The following is an 18927-nucleotide window of genomic DNA, read 5'->3' as shown; positions in this document are numbered from 1 at the left end:
AAGTAGTAGCTGAGAGGTACATCTTTATCTGCAAGAGAGGGAGAGAGAGAGAGAGAGAGAGAGAGAGAGAGAGAGAGAGAGAGAGAGAGAGAGAGAGAGAGAGAACAGAGAAAGAGGGGGGAGGAGGAGGACGAGGAGGAAGAGGAGGAGGACGAGGACGAGGAGGAGCAGGAGGAGGAGAAGGAGGAGGAGGAGAAGGTACCTTCTAACCTTTCCCATCATTTTCAATAGTACCACTCCTTGGTGATGAAGCACTCAAATATATGAGCCTACAGGGGCCATTCTTATTCAGTCTGATACAATGAGCTATTGTATCTATGTGGTTGCTGAGTCCCATGAGACATCAATACAAACTCATGGTGTAATGCCATTCGTAATGATATCTTAGATAAGCCTTTAATAAAACTACTCTATTAGGCATGCTAATAGTGAGTGATTTGTTACTTTGTAATAACAGTGATTCTTGGGTCTATAATTATATCTCCTTTGCCATGAAGTATGCCACTTGATCTGAGGGAACACTGTGTGGAGAACAGCACAATGTTATGGGTAGATTTGGCATTCTATAGGTGCTGGCAATAGTGACAATGTGGCAATAGTGACAATGAAGCCACCAGGCACATGAAAGATAAATTCATATCTGTAGTAGGAATCATTTACATTGATACAGTCACCAAGTGCTTAGTTTGACCTCTTGAGGATTCTTCATTCTGTTCCACTGCTAATGGACAGACATTCAACAGTGGTAGTACTGGATCAGTCTTGGTGAGAAAGAAGAAACATGATGCTATTGGCTTTAGTTAAGGATCTATCCCTGCCACACGAATACTTCATTCATGGCTGTTGTTTAGCCATTTCCTTGTAGTTGGAAGTATCCCTTCTGGATGAAGGAATGTAGAATACACAACATATAAGACTCCAGAAACTCCTACAACCCACAAGGCTCAGGAAGCTAAGAAAGTTCAAAGAGTCCCAAGACAAATCTGTGAGATGGTATCCCAGATAATAGTTCTTAGTGCCACGCCTGGAAAACTAAGTTTCATCCCTTGAACCCATATGGCAGAAGGAATGAATTGACTTCCAGAGCTTGTCCTCCAATTTCCGCATACATGCTGTAACACGTGCACACACATTAATTAATTAACACTATTTAAAATATCCACATGGCCCCTCCTCATAGTTATACCAGCAGAAACAATGTAACAATGTAACAAAGCTTGGAATAGACGCTGACTGAGTTGTCTTCAAGTTGTGCAAAGAGACACAGGGCTGCAGCTTCTATTATGGGGGGGGGGTATCTTCTCAATAACATGGCTGCCTTTGAATGACTTGTAGTCCTGTAAGTAACTCCTCCCCCACGTTCCCATAAGTTACTCTGTAAGCTCATTGCGGTCAATCATCTTGAATTAGGCAGAATCATTTTCTCAGTCTGTCGGTGCTCTATCTGGGGTGACTATATTTGTTCACAACTCCCCAGAAAAAGTCACACCACAGTGAAGCTAGTGCGCCAGCCCTAGGGAACCACTTACTCTGACTGTCTTAATAAAAAAAGAAGATTATCCTGCCAACCTTAGCAAATGTGCCTGTGTGCTGAGGCATGAAGAACCTCAAGTTTTGTGCCCAGTTTCATAGCCTCATTCAGGCATTCTTCTCCAGGCATGCAAATCTCACTTTATAAACATGTTTCTTGATGGCCCCCAGTTAACTAGTATTTTTTTGTTTGTTTTGACTTCTGCAACAAAATTCTATAGACTGGAAAGCTTAGACGTTTATTGGCTTATAGTTCTTGGGGGTTAGAGGCCCATTACTAAGGCATCAGGCAGGGGTGGGGGCTGTGGGTTCATGCAGAAGGCTATGTGGGAAATGTCTGTTCTCATTCTTTCTCCCTGGCTCATGAGTAACCATCTTATGCCTGTGTGTCTCTTTACATTGTCTTTCTTTGAAATTTGTATCTGTGCCCGATATTCTTTTTTATAATGACATTTTTCACGTTGCGTCAGGGCCCATATTACTCCTGAATGAGCTTGTCCTAACTAATTACATGACCAGTGACCTCTTTTCCAAATAAGGTCATGTTCTCATGTATTAAAGCTTAAGGCTTGGGCCTGTGGATTTGAAGAAATAGGTATAATCTGTTCTATGACAGCATGCTAGCCAATCACTGCTGTCCAGCGGAGCATCCTTTTAGAGACCATTTCTCCTTCTATAACTAGTTGGTCTCCAACACTTCTGTTTTCAATGCTACCCCAGAAGGGTAATTCACTTTACCACTCTCCTTTAGGACATTTCAGAAAAGAGACTGGAATGTGATAATAACCATGGATCTTGGTTCATCCATTTGCTATACTAATTTATCTGAGAACCAAGCCCAAATTATTCTTTCCTCCATAAGTTGGCCATAGGAAAACCTCATAAAGTCATAAATGTGAGATATATTAACAAATGCAGGTGGCATGTGTCTGTTTACCTGCTTTATAATGTACTTGACCCTATCAATCTTTTTTGTATCCAAAGTGAAAATTCTGTTTTTCTAATTACAATAGATTGTTAATATTAAGTGACTGACCTTATAATTTAATGTGTTTGATTATCTGGCTTGGGTTGAGCAATTACAATCTTGTACTTGGGGTGCTATAGTCAAGCACTAATTCTCTACCAGCTCCTAGTAGACACTCAGGAAGTGTCTTATAATAAGAGAACAATTTTCTGCCACAAGAACTGTGATGCTGCAAAATCCTAGGAGACTTCATCTTGACTTTCTTGCAGTTTGTCAAATACTCCACACAAAACTTTCTGCACTGTTTTATCTAGGGTGTCCCTAGGTCAAGTGAGAGAGTAGCTTACATTGTAGTGCACACCCTTTCTAAGGCCCCATTTCATCCATCTCCAGGTGCCGTTGGTCATAGATGAGCTGCTTTCTGCTGAGCTCTCTGGCCTCTAACAAATTGATAGAACTCTGATAGCAGGACACCTTTGATTTGCTCCATCCCACAACCCTGGGAAAGCACAATTGAAAATCAATAATCACTAATAAATCGCTAAGTAATGCTACACTGGCAGGATTGCCATTTCATTAATAGAAACAAGCCCTGAGTAGAGAGCAAGTGACGTTGGCATGAAGTTTGGCAGGAGATAGAAAGTTCCAGGCTCTGTCGAGGGTAGGAAATACTGTCTGTTGTTTACCCTGCTGAAGAGACACGTGGCTTCTGCTCTGACCCTCCAGCCTTGGCTTAGGCTCGCAGAAGCTTTGTAAGGTTTATTTCTTGACTCTCTTAGTCATCAGAAGTTCGCGGGGTAGCCCAGCTCAGGGTTTCCTGTGAGATGGCATGTTGCCATGCTTACTCTTTAAGAACAGGAAGCCAGTGTGTGGCTGTCACTTCACAGACAGACCAGGGAGTGAAATGAACATCTATGGGTTAAGGATAGGGACAGGAGCAAGACAAACAGTAAACAGAAGCCTTTCTAGATGGTCAGTGCAATTGTCAGTGTGACACCCTCTCAAAGCTGGATTTTCACAGCTCTCAGATCAGGAACCAAGGTCCTCTTAGCTAGGTAGGCATTTGCCACCTACCAGGTCCAGAAGATTTGATTACTACAACCCATTTGCTTTGCTTCCAGTGCAATGTGATGCCAACCTGTTTAATCTAGCACTGGGCATAAAGTTGCAGGCACACAGCATTGAGATGGAAATTTGGCTGCAGCAAAGGCACTGATTTTACCTTCTTCTCTGAATCTCCTTTCTCTGAACCACAGGGACATTTCAGTCCCATGTAAGGTGCGCACACGCTTCCTCTTGGCTACTGCCCAATATTGGAATTTCCCATATACTGCCACTTTGCAAGTGCTTTGACAAAAATCTCAGAAGCACAAAGGCTTTCCTGAATCCCAATCTCAAGTCACTAACGTAGTGATGAGGTACTGCTTATAGAGTATGCTCACAGGAATCCAAGGATCTTCTGACCTCACCTGCTTCTTTCTCAGGAGAAAAAGCCAGAAAGACGGAGGTCTTGGTCCATAAGGAAAAACAGAGTCAAGAACCCAGCGTACTCTCCTCCAGACCATAAATCTTGCCATTACTTCATTTAAAGATTCACCTACTTCCCACACATTGAAGTGTTTACTGAAGTCATGCCATGGACAAGACAAGGATGAAACATGCTTTTCTGAAATCTTGTTCTAGGCCAGACAAGCAGGATTCAGCAGCAGTAGGCGCTGGAATGCCTAGTCAAGTTATGCCTATCTCTGAATAATGGTCACTATTTGTCAGCTATGAACACATTGAGTTTTCCACACTAACTTTGTGATATAGCCCCATGTTACATCTAAGGAAACAGAAGCACAGGAAGGGTAAGTATACCTGAGGTCACATATTTTCTAAGTGCTAAAGCCTAGAGTTTGTAGATATGCTTTTTCACTGTACTGTTTTCTTACCTAAGGTCAGCATCATTGTCCAATAAGCTAAAACCTGTGAGGTGTTAATACCTATGACTAGGAGGTCCCCTCCAGATCTCAAGCATTTGGCATAAGCTGTCTCTAATGACTGATCTAATTTTCCATTCTCCCTCATCTTTACACGAATGAAAATCTAAGTCTAATAGTCTATACACTGTAGGTATTCAGGAAAGGTTCCTTTGTGCATTTGTCAAACCACTAAGATAATGAAGCCTTAAAAGTTACCCAGTCCTTTGTAACCAAGACATGATCAAGATCTGCTTGTACCTAAATTCAAGGAGCATCCATTCTAAAGAGGGAGCAGGAGTTTTAAGCAGGATAGTGGGTACCCTGACAACTGCACAGGTACTAGAAGTACCTTTCACAAACCAGGGAGCTCCTTCTTCTGGGGCAGATGAAGGAAGGGGTCAAAGAAAACCTCTAGGATATGGAGCTAAGGCTCTTCCCAGGACTCAATAATTACAGTTATGTGACACAGTTATCTGAGAAAGAAGGGCCCCTTGATGCCTAGAGAGAACAACTTGTGCACAGCATGGATGTGTAAAAGAACAGCCTGCTTCAGAACAATTTGAGATTTGCTGTGTCCATCGCGTGGGTTGTCTTGGTGAAGGCTGAGGACAAGCCTGGAGGGCAGAGCATAAAGCCAAAGAAGTTATTCCTCAAACTGTGAAATGGGATGAGACCTGACCTACTGGATTTTAGACTTTCTCACAAGCAAGCACCTCTTTTGTCCTTCCCACTTCTTTTTTTTTAATTAGGTATTTTCTTCATTTACATTTTCAGTGCTATCCCAAAAGTCCCCCAAACCCTCCCCCCACTCCCCTACCCACCCATTCCCACTTCTTGGCCCTGGCGTTCCCCTGTACTGAGGCATATAAAGTTTGCAAGACCAAGGGGCCTCTCTTCCCAATGATGGCTGACCAGGCCACCTTATGCTTGTCCTACCTTTACATTCTAGAAGCAGGTACCTTACTACTTAGTTTCACAGATTAACAAATGTCCAGGATGGGTAAACTTTACCCCAAATCTCACCCTTGCCTAATTGAGATGACATTTGGACAAAAGTTAGAACTAAGAGAGATAGGTGAGGCTCTGGAAGATGTTGGAATGAAGTGCTTTGTAAGAAAGACAATAACTCTTGAGAACCAAGGGGTAGGACAGTATAGACTGAATTTTGCCTCCCCTGTTCATAAGTTGTCACTGCCAACCTCATTTCAGAACTTAAGCATATATATAACCTTCATGGAAATAGTGTCATTAGATATGTAATCAGTTAGGATGAGCCCATTTGTCGTAGGGATAGTCCTTACCAAATTCTAGTATATCTTGTGTTCTTTATAAAAATGGGAAATGTGAACACACCGATGAATTTTGAAGAAAAAGGATAGAAAGACAGAGGGAGAATCTAGCCATCTTCAAGCCAGGAGAGGGATGCGAAGCAGATTCTTCCTTGCAGACCTAGAATGAATTAACCTGAACACTACCTTCTTCTCATGGACCAAGCCTCTAAAACCGTGGAAACCCCCACCCCACCCCAGACTTGATTACTTTTGTTGCAGAAGTCTTAGAAAATTAAGAGATTTTGGTATTTTGCAAAAGGACCCCATTAGATGGAGAATATATGTTAAATAAAGAGGTGGAACTTCAGCCTGAAAGGTAATGAGTTGCTATTGATATATTTTAAGCAGATAAAGATCAGTATTCTAAAAATTAATTAATCAAAGTACCTATGAAAGGCTACATTGGAAGAGACAAAACTGGAGCTAGGGAGACCAGGTGGGATGTTGTTACTTTGATCAGTGATTCTCAACCTTCTTAATGCTGGGATTCTTTAATAATACAGTTTATACAGTAATACAGTTTTAATGCCGTTCCTCGTGTTGTGCTAACCCCTAGCCATAAAATGATTTTTGTTGCTACTTCATAATAGTAATTTTGCTACTGTTATGAATTGTAATGCAAATATCTGTATTTTCTGATGGTCTTAAGTGACCCCCGTGAAAGGGTCATTCGACCCCAAAGGGGTCACAACTCACAGGTTGAGAACCACTGATCTAAAAGAAATGCATGACCACCTAAGTGTAATTACCATAGTGTTTAATAACAGTGGTGGCATGCTTGTTTTTTACAAGTAGCACAAACTGATCACTTACATAATCATGTGATATTTAATAACTGAGATACACTTTAAGAAATGCCTTGTTAGGTAACATGATCAATCTGCTAATATTATGGAATGTACTTACACAGACCTATATCGCCTAATCCCCTAAGGAATATGATGCAGATATACTATATAATGTGTTGTCCCTAGGGCCATGACAATCATCACAGCATAAAATCAAACCAAAGAGAAAATGGTGCCATCAAGAATTGGGAAAAACAGCAAAACCACGAAGTGCTATAATGTGACAGATTTTTTTTTTACAGTAAACTGTTATTTTTATAAGTAGTACATTCTAAACTAGCAATTAAAAGTATGAGAAATGGGAGCTGAGGACATAGCTTTAAGTGAAATGTTTGCCTAACATGCACAAACAGACATGGTGGTACACACACACATGCAATCCTAGCCCTTGGAAAACAGAAACACAGAACATAAAGTCAAGATCATCCTTGGCTACATATAAAGCTTGAAGCCCAAACCACATGAGACCCTCTCAAAAAATATAAAAAATGTCCAATCACGTACTATCAAATATTTTATACTATATTTAACTTTCTCCACTTTGCTATGTCTGGCAATACAATACATTTGCTTGCACATCACCCCAAACACAAGGAGCTGAACCAGTGTTAATGCTGATTTTGATGTTTCTAGGTGACATTAACTGTCAGCTCCAGTATAATCTTCCAGAGACATGCTGTATATTGGGTCTTTCACGGACCTGTATGGCCCATGGTCCTACTGTCCTAGGCACTATTTCATTAGTGCAATGCTTTGATGTGATGATCACTACTGGTTTCTCCATGTCACATGCTAGCAAACTGGTCCAGGCCACAGTTACTCATCAGCGCTGCTTAGCTGGTGTTTATCAGCCTACTCTAATTTGTAGCAAATGTCCATTTCTTGGAGTAACTATTTCCACTACAGCCAATTTCAAGCTACCAAGGTCTCAATCAATGAGATGACAAAATTTCTGTAAATGGGAGAGCCCTTTGTCATAAGCTAAGGCAGGCCAGCTATTGAAGCACCAGGCACAGAGCCTATGTGTGAAATGTGACACTTTCTTCACCTCCTCCCCAGGGAGCTTTGTGCTAACCAAGTGATACTGAGCCTGCTCTATCCCACATTGCTTAGTACATTCAAATCTTGCCTCCATGGTGACAATCTTTGTGAGCTTCAGTTTGCTTACTTCTGGAATAAGCTGTTGGGGGTCTCAGTGAGCTCACCAGATGAAAAGCATAAGGCCTGGTATATAGTAGGTCTGTCCTTGAGCTTCATCTCCTTCTGGTTGTGATTTGCCTTGGGGCATCTGGGGCACCATGTCTGGATTTTCTCTCCAGACTTCTTGATCAATATTTCTCCCGATGTTGGGTCATATTAACCTTCTGCACGGTTATGATGATGGGGCAGCGGCAGCTCAGCTGGTTGCCAAGACAGCCACAGACCAGTGTTGTGCTGTTTTGTTTCCTTTTTTTATCACAAAATCACAATGGTCTGAAGGGTCCTACAGCACTAGAAAGAGCGTCTTCCCATGTGGGGCCTGTGTAGTGCCTGCGCTGTTGGAGAAAATGTCATAGCATGAAAATCAATAATTAGTAAGCCATCTGCATAATTTTGTCTACAAAAGTGCTTTAACAATATCTTTCAGTTTTCTGTATGGTGCTGGAGGATAGCTTCCAGCCATCTGGTTCTATGTTAATTCCCTAAATTGTTTACCCATGCCTGTTTCAAAGGCTGTTTCCCATCCTTATCTGGGCTTTAATGATTTACCTATGGCAATCTGGGAAGCTGAATTCATGGTAAGCAAGGACTAGAAGGAAAAATGACTTTTAGCCACCTTTTCCTGGTTTTACGGTGAAATCAATGCAAGCTATTCTACAGCTCCTTAATTAACTGTTCGCTTGCTAATGTAGACTTTAATAAAAGGCTAAATGTTTTATTTTTTTTAATCGGAGGAGTAGCCAGAAAATTACAATCAATATTTTAACTATTTCCTATTTGTTTCCACTGTGTTTCTTAGAACTGCTTACTATTAACGACATTCAAGAGAAAATTAAAATTGCTTAAGAACTCAGGGAAGAGAAAGAATTCAATTCATTTCCTTAGGATTTTCTTCTACTGTAGTAATAGGAGATGTCCACCATGGTGCTAGACTCTGCCTTTTCACCTGGCATAGATTCACTTTTTGCCAGACATCCAGGGCACTTGCAAAGAAGCCAGGCATCATCAGGGGTTTGGACTTCCAGCCAGTGTCTGAGTTGTCACTTGAATGTGCTGCATTTTGTTAGATTCAACCCCAGTCTCCTGACTCTTTGTGAGTTTAGGATAATAATCACAACAGCACCCCTTCTTATTTGATGGCTAATAAGCTCTAGGCCAGTGTCTTAGCTCCATTCATGTTTACTGTGATGAAATGAGTGACAAAAACAACTTATAAGACTATTTTAGCTTAGGGTTAACTCACTCCGAGGTTGTTTGTCCCTTTGTGCTTGGGTGGGACCTCGAGATAGGGGAAATGTTTGACAGAGTACAACGATTAACTTTGTGGCTGAACAGGAGGCAGAGAAAGTCAGTAAGCAAGTAGAAATAATACATCTCTAGCAGCTCCACACAGCAACTTACTTCCTCTACCTAGACCTAATCCTCTAAAGTTTCCACTACCAACTGCGGACCAAGCATTCAAACCATGAACCTGTGGAGGACATTTCAGATTCAAATCATAACAGCTGAGTGCCCTGCCAAGGGTGTCCCACAGGCAGGAGGGAACTTGACCATTCCAAAACAAGGCAGAAACTACCACCATGATTTAGTTTTACAGAAAACAAACAAGCAAAACTGGGAGACTCAGGAGATGGTACAGTTTGCATTTAGTGCCATCAGCAGTAGGATTCAGAAAACACAAGGGAAGAAAGAAGGGAAGATGAACAGAGCAACCAGGTATGGTTCCCAATTTGTAGTCAACATGTGACTCCTCGCTGGGCTCTACCTGGGCAGCCCCACCCTCAAAACAAAATTCCAGAGGCTACCCAGTTAACCCCTCCCCCCACCATTTGTCATGTGAACTTTTGAACACTTGGCATGTGTTCACAGGAACCTGACTGAATAACGGGTGGCTACTGATTGTTTTCAAATCCATGAAGGTCCAGGTTTGGGTCAGACCTAACGCAGGGCCTATATATGCCTTGGCATAGAGCCTCTGGACTCTAATAGCTCATTCTTGAGGCTTTGACAGCCTCTCAGTAGCAGAGCCAGGAGCTTCCTGGTGGTGAGGGTCCCAGTTCCTTGAGACTTCTATGGGATTCCTCTCTGTGTGTATGTATACTCATAAGCCAGGACTGTATCTACTAAGCAGGTGGCCACACACCTAGCTTTGAAATAAAATTGCTTAGTGCTCTGCCACTGTAAGATGTGTGCTACTGAGTGCATGCCTTTATGTTTCAGAAGCCAGCATTTCATTATCTACAACATGACACATATATTTCTGTAGGTAAAGCAAAGAAAGTATTTAGGAAAATGAATGGAAATATTCTGCTAGCTTAAGACTCAGGACTGCATTGTGAGTGACAAAATAACCCTGGTTGTCTTCACTCATCTACTTAGTGAAGAGAAAGACACTCTCCTGTTTTTTCTTTCTTTCTTTTTTCTTTCTTTTTTTTTGGGGGGGGGGGTTCTCGAGACAGGGTTTCTCTGTAGAGCCCAGGCTGTCCTGGAACTCACTCTGTGGACCAGGCTGGCCTCGAACTCAGAAATTCGCCTGCCTCTGCCTCCCAAGTGCTGGGATTAAAGGCATGCGCCACTATGCCCGGGCGACACTCTCCTTTTTAATCAACCTTGAACGTACCCTAGATGACAACCATAATGAACCCATGTTTCCAACAGTAACTGATAGAAGTACTCATTGTACTCCTATGGTTACTTGTAAGACAGCCACCTATGTATCTGGGCTCAAGTGTCCCTCGATGACAACAAGGTTCCATGGTACTAACATCAAGCTCTTTGCTTGATCTTCATCCTTCTTAACACTTGTTTAGGTCATAGTCCTCCTGAAAAATGTAATGACAGCTATGTGTCTCTTTTCTAGGGTATGCACAATCCTGTGGCCAGCATCCCCTCCTCCCCCAGCTTCCTAGAAAGCTCCAGGAAAAACAGAATCTATGAACAGTCACTCAGTAGAGATGACATACCAGTCAGAGTGGACACCCCAGAGGTGCATAAAGCAGGCTCAGGGCTGCCCTCCTGGGATGTAACTTACAGAGGCCAGCTGCTGCTGAGTGCTAGGGAGAAAACAAAGCAGGGAAAGGGAGAGGAAGTGCCAGAGATGGGCGTAGGACTTTGAAACATTAAACAGTGTGGCCAGGTGACATTTATATCAAGAATAAAGGAAATGAGGGAGCTAGCCTGTCTAGGGGAAGTGAATTTCAGCCCTAGTGAAGAGCTAGTGCAAAGGCCCTAAGGTGAAAAGGTACCTAGCCTGTTGAAGAAGGGTCAGGAGGCTCTTTCAGGGTGATTCATGGTAATGGAGAAGGTAGGTTGATCTGTCCCATGTGGCCATGAGAAGCCCTTCAGTTTTGTACAGTGCTGTGGGGAGCCAATACAGCATTTTGCATAGCAGGAAGCAGAGGGGTCTACTAGAGGAAAGGGCTCAGGCAAGCTTGCCCCTGGAGTGAGCCAATAGGAGATTCAGGAGGCACAGGAAGCACATGATATCCACAGAGGAGCAGAAAAGATTGAGATTGTGGCTTTGTTTTAAAGTCAGAATTTCTGTGGCTGAAAGAGAAGAACCATTGAAGCTTCCAAGGAAATGTGTGGCCTTGAGCTTTGATCTTGAGCTATGGCTAGACATGCTAAGGGTCCAGCAGGAGCCTGGCTAAGTTGGGTTCATGTGTAGTTTTAGATAACTAGTAGTGCCAGGCAGTTAGCTTTAGGACAGGTACAACTGTGATCTGTATATCCCAAGACACTTTGGAAGAATAGTCATCCCTTCCTTCCTGGGGGAAGCAGAGTGACTTGGGGCTTGAGTGGTATATCACCAGGAATAGAACTTTACCTTCTACCTTCTTGGCTACAGCATATTTAAAAGATAGAAGACCAGTCCCTTGGACAATGCCCCATAATGGTTGGCTATCCACCTTTTAACTCGGTTTGATCAGATACTCTTTAAGAGAGAGATTCTCAAGCTCTCTCAGCCATAGGAGTCCTGGGTGAAATCTCCTCTATGTAAACCCCAAGGGTGGGTACCCTAGACTGACTCACTAGTAATCCGTAGCCTTTGCTGGCAACTGCAGGTCCAAAGGAGAAAGGACTGGACCCAGCTACAGTGTATTCCTACCAAAGGGGCAGGCTGAGGAATGTACTCCCTTCGCCTACTGGATGCTTCATGCCTCCAGTATCTAGCATCTGTGCCCAGACAGAGCTAGGTCACCACAGAACTTCCTTAAGAGCTTAGAAGAGACAGCTCTGCTATGTAGCACCAAAGAAGCCCACCAGGGGATTTTTTTTTGTTGATTTTAGAAGTTTTGACCCCCCTCTCTTCAGCCTAGGTTCTTGGGCTAGGGAGGGGATGAAAGAAGGGGCTGAGTGGGTGGCAGCCCCACCCTTTTATGGCCCGGGACTCCCTCAAACAGGCAAACAAGCTGCATGTACCTGCAGGAGCTCAGCTAGCTGAACTGTGGGAATAGTTACACATCCCCCTGTGGTGCTCAGCCTCTGTTACTACTGCTACTGCAGCAAGTGCTGCAGCTACCACCAGGCAAAGTTCAGGTTAGTAACATGCCTGGGTCGGGTACCTTAAAGAAGGGGTGCAGCCTACTACTAGGGAGTCAAGAGAGAGAGAGAGAGAGAGGGAGAGGGAGAGAGAGAGAGGGAGGGAGGGAGGGAGGGAGAGAGAGACAGAGAGAGACAGAGAGACAGAGAGAGAGAGAGAGAGAGAGAGAGAGAGAGAGAGAGAGAGAGAGAGAGAGAGAGAGAGAGAGACTCCAGCCTGAGCAGGTAAAGAGCACGCACTGGTCCACCGGGCAGTGGGCAGTTTACAAGGAACTCACAGCTCTGCAAAAGCCACAGGTGGTGGTCCTGTGATCAACTCCACCATAGCAGCTAGTCCAGCCTAGTTCTAGCATGGTCTTCCCTAGCCCTGGACCCAGAGAAAGAAAGTGTCAATAGAGACTGTGACCAGCGCTTCTGAGTTCCGGGATAATCTTACTGGCAGCCAGGACAACAACCAGCCTCTGAGCTAAGGACAGGAGGGGGGAGAAGGGGGGCGGTAAGGATAGGAACACTAAGGAGGGAAAAGGCGCGTGTTCACTCAGGGGCGGGGAGCGGGGAGCGGGGATGGGGCGGTGACATGTAGGTTAATAGCTGACCTTTGAGAGGCTAGGTCCCTCCTGGGCTAGTCACTGCTGGTCTGATTGTTTGACCATCCAGGTATGAGCTGTTGGTGAGCCTACAGACATATTGCCTCCCTACATGGAGAGTGAGACCAGCAGCGGCCAGTGCAGCTGTCACCCATTGCAGGTGAGTGCCCTTACCTGAAGGAGGGGAGGGAGCTGGCAGCACTGGTTTCAGCAGCAAGCTCTGCTAATATTTGAGAAGGGGTCTCCCTCCCTCTTTGCTTGCTTCACCACCACCACCACCACCACAGTCCTTGTCATCATCATCGTCATCATCATCATCATTTCTATCTATCGTCGTCACTTTTTTCTTGGTTGTCTTTCATCCTGACTTCAATCTGGAACATTCTTTCACCTTATCACAGCTAAGTGCTGGCTTTTCCTCACTCGCATTATTCTGTACATCACTAACCCTTACTAGCCACCAGCTTGCTCCATTTCCAAGCTAATTGGAAAAGTTAAACTGGGGAACATGGCTTTTCCCCCACTAAGCCCAGCAGGGTCTTCTGTGGCTCTCGGGTGGCTCTGTCCATTTATGACTAGGATTCCTTTCTAACTCTGCTGTTGCTTCTCCCCATCAGGGCACAGACAAGTCAAGCCACTTGACTTTGCTGGTACAGGCCACCCACCCTTCACCTGCAAAGGAGCCTTCCAAGATAACTGTATCCTCACTCCACTTCTCTGGTCTCTCCCAGCTGCATCAGTAGCCATAACAGAGAAAGGAGGCTGTCACTGCGAATCTAGCCTGCTGCTCCTTTCCTCATTAAAAAGTGTCTAGAGGATTTGGAAGGTCCCTTGGGCGATCAGTTCTTAGGCTGCTTGTGGCTACATCTTGGTTTGAAAACCCTGCCTTTCATGGCTCGAGGCTGGTGGGGTCGCAGGCAGGGCAGCGCAGCTTCTCCTTTAAGACCAGAGCTGCTCGTCGCCGTGAGTGTGAGGGTGTGTGAGTGTGCGGCGTGCGTGTCTCCTCCTCCCCGAGTGACACAGCAGTGAGAAATGCCTATCAGTAACTTAAACCCCCGAAACTCCACCTTCCGGGCGCGCGGCGCGGAGCCGGGCGGTGGGAATGGAGCGAGCAGATTGAGGCCGCCACTGCAGCGCCGCCAGCATGAACTTGGCCGCGAGCTGAAGCGACGGGCGGCGGGCGGGCGCGGGGGCACCGGCCGCTAGCCAGGGGGTGATCTTCAATCCGGCTGGGCCATTCGGCGGGCGCCTGGGTAGGCTGCCCGTGCCGGCGGCCGCCCGCCCCTCTGGCTCTGCCCTGGCTGCTGCTGGAGCTCCGCAACACGGTAAGGGTGAAGGCGGGTGCGGGAAGTCCGACTGCTCCAGTGGGGGGGACTCTAGGGTGCACTTATAGTCCTCAATTATAGTCTCCATCTTTTAGGATCCGGGGCCCTGGGATGCTGTGAAATGGGAGACCCCAAAGTTTGCTCTGAACACACGGCCCACCTGGTGCTGGGGATTGGCTACCCCCCCTCTCAGACTGGCCTAACTGGGGTGAGCGCAGGTCTCTATGCCCAGGGTCTTTGGCCTCTGCCTTCTTTTAGGCGCCCCTGAGGGCATCCAAAACTGGGCGGAGGCGGCTGCATTCCAGGAAGGAAAGGTATAGAGGGGCGCAAGCTGCGCGGGCTCCCTGGGCTACATTCGGCTATCAAGAGGCACCTACTCCATCCCCACACCCCTGGGCCACTCGCTCACTGCCCAAGGTGCCATCAGAGATACTGTCTTCTCATGCCAGCTTCCAGAGTCCAGCAGTGGGTACTGGATGAGGAATTCCCCCGCCCCAAACTGATTTGCTGCTGCGGAGCAGAGTATGGGGTGTGCGTGTTGCCCTGTGCTTCCCCCACCCCACTTGCCAACTCCTCCTCATGAAAGCAGCCTGGAGCAGAGCTAGGGGTCTGAGGCAACCCCTGCTGATTTCCCACCCAACGTTTCCAGAGCCCCTGCGCAGGAATTGGCGCTCTAGGCTCCCGGGCATTCTCTCAGCAGCAGAGCCGGCGCCAGGCTTTGCCTAGGGCGGGTGGGAAGCCCCCCGGAGCGCCGCCAAATACTTTTCTTGCCCACTTGGCTTGGCCAGGTTCCGTCCTGATGCAGCGAGTCCGAAGCCTGGAAAGCTAGCGGTGCTGTCTGATTCTGATCCGTGATTAAATTCGGACTGAGCGGACACTAATAGGATTACCCAGACTGAAAACTCGGCCCTAAAGCCATCGGAACCTGGGCAAACAGACGCGCCTCCATCTGGGGTATTCACTCCCTGCTGGGCTCCTGCAGCTGGGTGCGGCTGAGTCGGGCACCCAGAATGTGGGTGTGTGAGCGAGGTCAGGGGCACAGGGTGGCTAGGGATCATGAGGAGATTGGATTCCAGTTGCTGGGGTAGCCTGTCCTTGTTGTTTGGCAGCAGAAGGAACCCCTTAGAGTACCGTCCCCAAGCGAAATGTTCCCTTTGCGGATAGCTGACCAAGGCCGGTTCCGGGACATTGTCTGTGAGGGCGAAAGAGCCTTGTGGAGGAGAGACAGTCGTGCTGTAACAAAGAGGCAAAGTCTCCGCAACCCTCAGCAATTCTCAAAGAGTTTGCTAGGGAAAGGGGCACGGTCTTCCAGAGAAGACCCCCGCGGGATTCATGTTGCCTCCATCGGCCCCGGGCCATGGCCGCTACTCATGTTCCCTGCCTGCGGTGGGCGGATGGGAGCATCACAGTGGCTCGGCCCAGTTTCTTGATAGGCGCAGGCTCTCGCTCTGGTGCTCACTGGCCGGGTGGGGTCTACCATGCACCCACCAGGGCTTCCCGGCTGCCACCACTGCTCTGGGCCCCTGGAGGCCGCGCAGCTTCTTTCCTTCCCTCCCTCCCACCTCTTCTTGTCTTTATAGATTCCCCCCTCCTTCCCACCCCCGCCGCCGCCGCCGCCAACAATCCGCTTTATAAAAAGCCCCTTTGTTTCCCAGGAGGCTGGAGAGAGGGAAGGGGAAAGGGACTCAGAGGCAGAGGGCGGGGGAGGCAGCCTCCAAGTAGCTTCAAGCCGCTCGGGACAGGAGGGCTAGTGTAGGCAATGGAGGAGGGGGGGTCTGTATTTTGAGGGCTCTCTGTAGGAACCGGAGAAGTCGCAGAAAGCTCTTGTTTCTGACGCTCTGTATGCTCTTGGTCTGCCGGCCTTGGACACCCTAAATCCCTGCATCTAAGACTGTCTGGCCCGCTGCACAGTAAGCAGGCAAGAGCCAGGCGGGAGGCGGCGAACGCTCAGAGGGGTGGGCAACTGCCGCAGGTTCTTGTGATGGCAGGACTTGGGCATAGGGGGCGCCCTTTCCTCGGTTTCGCTTTGCTTTGGGGCTCCCCTCTCAGGCAAAAAACCTAGGGTGGCTGACGCGCCTGTAGGCGGCAGAGACACTGGTAATGGCTTGAGGCTTTAACCACCTTGCAATCTAGCTACATTCCTCTTCCTTCTTGCTCCCCACTATCGTATTCCCCCAACCCCCAACACACACACACACACACACACACACACACACACACACACAGAGAGAGAGAGAGAGAGAGAGAGAGAGAGAGAGAGAGAGAGAGAACAGTATTGAAACTCTCTAAGGGTGTCCTTTGTTTGAGGCACCTCTAGGGTAGTCTGGGACTGGAAGTGAGGATGCAAAAGCGGCCTTGGACCATGCATTGGCCTGTTGCCTCTATACAAACACAGTGTTGGCAACTAGGGGTGTCCAAAACGCACCAGCATCAGTTTTCAGCTAGATTGAGTATTTACTGGTCCCTGCTCCTTACACCTGCTCCCCCAGACCCAACCCACCAAATTTGGGAGAAAACAGGACTTGCCCTGTGCAATTTTAAGCCTGTTGTTCCAAGAAACCTTTTACATCCTATCAGCCTGCTCCTCCAGGCTTCTCCAAAATGGTCCACTTCTCTGCACCTGAAGTTCCTCTGCGAAGATAAGGCTACTGATAAGAAAAAAAAAAAGGCTACAAGTAAGAAGTGGGTGGGGCCTAACTCAAGCTGGTGGATCTTAGGGCAGTCCAGTTCCTCTTTATCCCTCCTTGACTCTGCCCCTCCCCCATTCCCCTTTAATCTGATGTTGAAGTCTTTGTGAGTGTTTGTGCCCGCGCTCATTCCTTTTTGCATATCTTTCTCCTGCTCCACTCCCATCTGTGGAGTTTATTGATAAGTGTGTTGTCTGATCATCTTTTGGTTTTTAGAGTACTAGATTAAGTGGCACCCCAACACACACACACACACAAATACACACAGCCCAGATACATGTAAAAGCATAAAAAAGTAATTAAAGGGTGAACTACTGGTTCACCCTTCTCCCCCTTTTGTGCATCTCTTCTGGAGCAAGATCATTGGAAAATAAAGCTGCTGATGTGCGAGATGGAACATATGGTACCTCCATAAGAGAGGAGCTGAAATGGCCTTGAACCTGCCGGACAGACCAGCTGTTTGCTGCCAGCTAGAGCAGCTAATCAGCTTTTTCCCCTTAAAGTAACAGCCCTCTTTTCTCCTGATGACCAGTAGCATATTAAATAGGATGTTCTCCAGAGGGGAAAGTGATGGGCTTCTATATTGTTTTGTGCTATTGCTGGTCTCTAGTGTTTCTTTCCTGCTCTCGGGGCTGTCTGCATGTTTCCTCTAGTATCGGTGAGAATGTTGCCCATAGTAGAATTTGGGAAGAAAGGGATGGAGCTGAGAGTGCCTGGAAGAAATGTATCTGCTTTGTACCTACGGGTGTTGGAAACACTAGCAGTGCTTCCTTTAGTCGCTTTAAAAATATCTTAAGAGTCGAAGAGCTTCCTTACAAGATCTCCTTTAAAACCATCCTCTTCCGGTGATGACCATTTTCAGTTTTCCTTCAGTACAATGTGTTGGGGGGGTGGGGGTGGGGGGTGTTTGGCGTTGGAAGAAAGGCTTTAGAAGATACAAGGAAATTCCATGTTAGGAAATCATTAGCAAAGGGTGACTTTGTCTGTTTTCCTGCCACTGACGCTGACAGTGACACAGATGTGTGGGTTGAAACAGGAACGTCATTGAATTTTTAAACTCAACCAGGAAATCGCCTGTTGCTGGAGTTGGTGTGGGGAGGTATACATTCACTGCATATTAAGATAGGAGATTTGTTGTTGCTGATCCTTTTCAGTAAGAAGAAGGCATTTTTAAACCCAGCGGCATGTTTAATGTCTTTTTCACACTCTAAATTTGACCAGCTAAAGGCTTAAAATGCACCTGTTAGTGGATCCTGCCCAGGAACTGCATTACTGTTTGGGGTTGTGAGGTGGACCAACATTGATGGTAAACAAGTGGTTCTTCTGGCAGCAGGTGGACTGCTTCTTTTGCAAATGTAGTAAACATTTTCAGTTTCAGCGATTTTGATTTCTTCTTCTTTCCCTGTGAAAGAATAGTATATGACAGACTAGAAGCTGGTAAACATTTTTTTTTTCTAAAAAACACCCATCTTCACTTAATTAACAGAGGGATTGTGGTCAAGTTTGTCCTCCCTCCTTGTATTCCCACCATAGCCCTGAATCTGATTGCCTTCCAGTTCTGAAGTATTGGGATTTGTGAACAAAACGGTTATTTTCTGGGAAAATGACACATAAGTTCAGCCTTGTCATTGGGGAAAACAGTGAGATGGATAAAGAAGTGGAGCTACGATTTTCAGAGGCGTTGAGGAAAGGGGAATTAAATATGGCGGAAGGCCAATCAGAATAATATTGGGAAAGTGGGAAGTGTCCCCTCTCTTGTGTCTTTGCAAATGTGAACTTCTAAGCAAGAGTTATATAGGCAAGGGGGCTGAGAGGCAGCCCAGTGTGCCTCTTGTCCAGTACTCCCAATCCAACCCTCTGGGGGCCTATTGATGGCAGGCCTCCTAATCACTGCGCTGGTCTACAGATAACAGGATCTAAACTCTTTGAAATTAGACTGGCATATT

At 46.3% G+C, this 18927-nt stretch overlaps 1 protein-coding gene across 1 annotated transcript in view; it reads left to right on the top strand.

The window, feature by feature from the left end:
- The first annotated feature begins 14063 nt into the window (after positions 1-14063).
- Mamld1 (mastermind like domain containing 1) overlaps positions 14064-18927 on the top strand; it is a 102968-nt gene continuing 98104 nt past the window's right edge. Inside the window, exon 1 of the mRNA XM_085838164.1 lies at positions 14064-14294. The gene's annotated coding sequence lies outside the window, so the exon portion shown is untranslated. The remainder of the gene's footprint in view (positions 14295-18927) is intronic.

The sequence above is a fragment of the Mus caroli genome, unplaced genomic scaffold, assembly GCF_978045245.1.
Source record: "Mus caroli unplaced genomic scaffold, Mus_caroli_1 scaffold_5, whole genome shotgun sequence".
Lineage (NCBI taxonomy): Eukaryota > Metazoa > Chordata > Mammalia > Rodentia > Muridae > Mus > Mus caroli.
The sequence above is the reverse complement of the archived record's forward strand: the minus strand, read 5'-3'. Positions and strand labels throughout refer to the sequence as shown.